At 42.0% G+C, this 3,442-nt stretch overlaps 1 non-coding gene across 1 annotated transcript; it reads right to left on the minus strand.

Moving 5' to 3' along the window:
- Nucleotides 1–2,918: 2,918 nt before the first annotated feature.
- LOC113904515 lies at nucleotides 2,919–3,082 on the minus strand. The gene has a single exon (XR_003514538.1). It is a non-coding gene; the product is annotated as a U1 spliceosomal RNA (small nuclear RNA).
- Between the last annotated feature and the right edge of the window lie 360 nt (nucleotides 3,083–3,442).

Here is a 3,442-nt window from a genome sequence, read left to right on the forward strand (position 1 = left end):
CCAGGGATCAAACCCAGGTCTCCCACATTGCAGGCAGATTCTTTACTGTCTGAGCCACCAGGCAAGTCCATCAGTCCTAATAAATTTAGAGTTTATCAATAAGCCAGTTAAATACATTTCTCTGGGTAATTTTTTTTATAACTTTAAAAGTCTCTGTGCCCAGTACTTATATATCTTTCCTGTTTCTACTGTTGTTTAAATGTATCTTAATTCTAGATCAGATTTATCTATTTTATTCAACTAACAAACTTTTGATGATAATTGGTCAAATTGTTGCAGGAAGGGGGACCCCTTCCAGGGCCCGAAACTGGGCTCTTGTCTAACACTCGGAAATGAATTGTCCGAGGAGACACATCCGCTGACAAAGCAAGAGATTTTATTGGGAAAGGGCACCCGGCTGGAGAGCAGCAGGGTAAGGGAACCCAGGAGAACTGCTCTGCTGCACGGCTCGCAGTCTCGGGTTTTATGGTGATAGGATTAGTTTCCGGGTGGTCTTTGGCCAATCATTCTAATTCAGAGTCTTTCCTGGTGGCACATGCATCGCTCAGCCAAAATGAATGCTAGCAAGAGGGATTCTGGGAAGTGGATGGACACGTGGTGTCTCCTTTCAACCTTTCCCAAACTCTTCCGGTTGGTGGTGGCTTATTAGTTCCGTATTCCTTATCAGGATCTCCTGTCATAAAACAACTCATGTGAATGGTTACTATGGTGCCTGGCTAGGGTGGGAGGTTTCAGTGTGCTTCCCCTAACAAAATCAGTTTTTTGTTTCTGATTTCATTTCAGCTTTTGTATTTATTGATTCCTTCTCTTTGGGGGTGGTGGCTATTTGATATACTTTGCCTATCTTCCTGAATTGTATGCCTAGTTTATTTTCAATCTTTCTAATATCTGTTTTTAAGGCTATATTTTCACTTGCATACCATTTTAAAGCTATATTTAAGTTGCTAACCCAAGATTGCAGAAGCATCCTTTTTCTTTAATAGTACTCAAGTTACTTTTTTTCCCATAAAGTAATGAGAATCAGAATGCCAAGAGGGAGGCCTCAGATGAATGTTTTTCAAGACAGTCCCATTTATTTTTTACTTAGGATCATTACGTAATTGAATGTTCTCTGCCGTGATTTCTCAACCATCTTTTATTTAGACTTCTCCAACATTACTTCAGAGCTGTGTACAATGAAGGAACTTCCCTTTTTATGTCTTAGTGTTGTAGCCACACATTCCGGGAAACAAACTCACTCAGAAGGACGATGCAGAGAGTGGACTGCAGTTTATTACACCAGAGGGCCCAAGGCAGAGTCTCCTCTTAGCCAAGAACCCTGACCAGTTTTTGTGAAAACATTATATACCCTAAGTGTACGTGCACAAACCCGCTTCCCCAAATTCTGTGAAACTGGTCTGAACAAAGGAAAAAGAAAGATACAATCAAAGTTAACCTGTGATTCACATGCCTTAAGCCTAATTAGTTAACAGTGGAGAATTATCATTAGGCCTGTGGTCATACCCCAATAAGCATAATAGAATGTATGATTCTATGCAGTTATACAGATAATTAGGGTATTATTTTACGCAACAGAGAGTCTAGGTACGAGCCCTGGGACTCTTCCTTCCGGGGGCCTGGTTTTCCAGCTGGTGTGTCGTTTCCATAGATACTGGGCATATAGCTCAAAGTCCACAGTCCAGCCCAAAATGGAGCCCTGCTTTCAAGATAGAGCCTGTTCTGTTTCTTCCTAAATTAGGAGAGACACAGACAGGAGAGAGATCATCACAGACTGAATTTGTGTAACAATCTGGTCATTGCATCCAGAGATAATTGACAGTGATAATGTTTAACTGCATAACTTTTCACTTTTTCTACAGGAGTACTAGAAGTCATGTTCGACTCTTTGCGACCCCATGGACTATAGTCTGCCAGGCTTCTCTGCCCATGGGATTCTCCAGGCAACAATACTGGAGAGGGTTGCCATGCCGTCCTCCAGGGGATCTTCCCGACCCAGGAATCGAACCCATGTCTCTTTAGTCTTCTGCCCTGGCAGGCAGGTTCTTTATCACTGGTGCCACCTGGGAAGCCCTACTAGAAGACAGATTTCTTCAAGTTTCTAACAGATGTGGTCCGAATCATCAAGCAAGTGTGAATTTTCATGACTTAGAACATGCTATAATGACTCAGCAACACAACTCATAAGGAAATAGTCTCAGATTGTGTGGAATTCAGATGGTAAATAATCTGCCTGCGATGTGGTAGACCTGGGTTCGATTCCTGGGTCAGGAAGATCCCCTGGAGAAGGGAATGACTACCGGCTCCAGTATTCTTGCCTGGAGAATTCTATGGACAGAGGAGCCTGGTGGGCTACAGTCTACGGGGTCACAAAGAGTCAGACACGGCTGAGCAGCAACTAACACACGCACTGCTCTCCTCAGTGACACTTCATGTATTCTACCTTTTTCCCAAATGAAGGCAGTACTGTGACTTGGCAGATCACCAGAAAACCTTAGCTCGTGAAGTGGTTTCTAACTATTCCTTATCTTAGTCTACTTTTCAGCATTTATTGATTAGAAATTGTTGGGTGTTATTTGGGGCATGATAAATCCTTGTATTTAGCCATTAAGCAAGACAAAGTGAGACAGCCATTATCTGGTTCAGCTGCAGCAGTGAGATAATTATATGCAAGGGCAGGGCTGACATGCATGAGTGGTTTACCCTGCTGCTTAAATATCACCATTTGAGTTTTAAAAACTGGTTACTAATTAGGCAATGTGTCCACCCTGTCTTTAGGTTTGTTTAATGAATAACTTTATGGACTCGGTATATTGTATTGACTTTTTATATAGCAGTAGATGACGTTATTTTATTTTGGTTTAAACTAATAAAGATGATCTACATTTTATTTATTTTTTTTCTCTCTCTTTTTTTTTTTTCAGGAGAAAGCGCGAACGCAGTCCCCCACTACCACAAATTATGCAGTCGAGTTTCCCACATTTGGGGAAATCGCAGGGGTCAGCGCATCCGGAGTGCAATGGATAAGCCTCGCCCTGGGAAAACCACCTTCGTGATCATGGTATCTCCCCTGCCAGGTAAGTATGATCTACATTTTAAGCCGATGAGCCCAGTGATATTATTTCTGGCTCTAATAGTGTTGATCCACATATCGAATTCTCCTTTCTAGGTGTCTGACTTTCCTTCAGCTGTTGGGGGGTATTTCCCATAGCTTCTCAGGCTATGACCTTCAAAGCAATTTTGATAATGATATTCATTACTTTCATTAAATCATCATTCCTTGTTCTTAGGATCAATGTAAGAACTGCCCAGTAGTGATATGATGTGGCCCCCACTGCCCCTTAGGCTTTGAGCAAGGCAGATATTTTTCAGAAGTTGCGTTGATAGAATGACAGGGTTGCCAAATTGAGCCAGTCAGATCTCCTGTAGGATTAGCTGTGAATCA

Source organism: Bos indicus x Bos taurus, chromosome 14 (genome assembly GCF_003369695.1).
Source record: "Bos indicus x Bos taurus breed Angus x Brahman F1 hybrid chromosome 14, Bos_hybrid_MaternalHap_v2.0, whole genome shotgun sequence".
Classification (NCBI taxonomy): domain Eukaryota; kingdom Metazoa; phylum Chordata; class Mammalia; order Artiodactyla; family Bovidae; genus Bos; species Bos indicus x Bos taurus.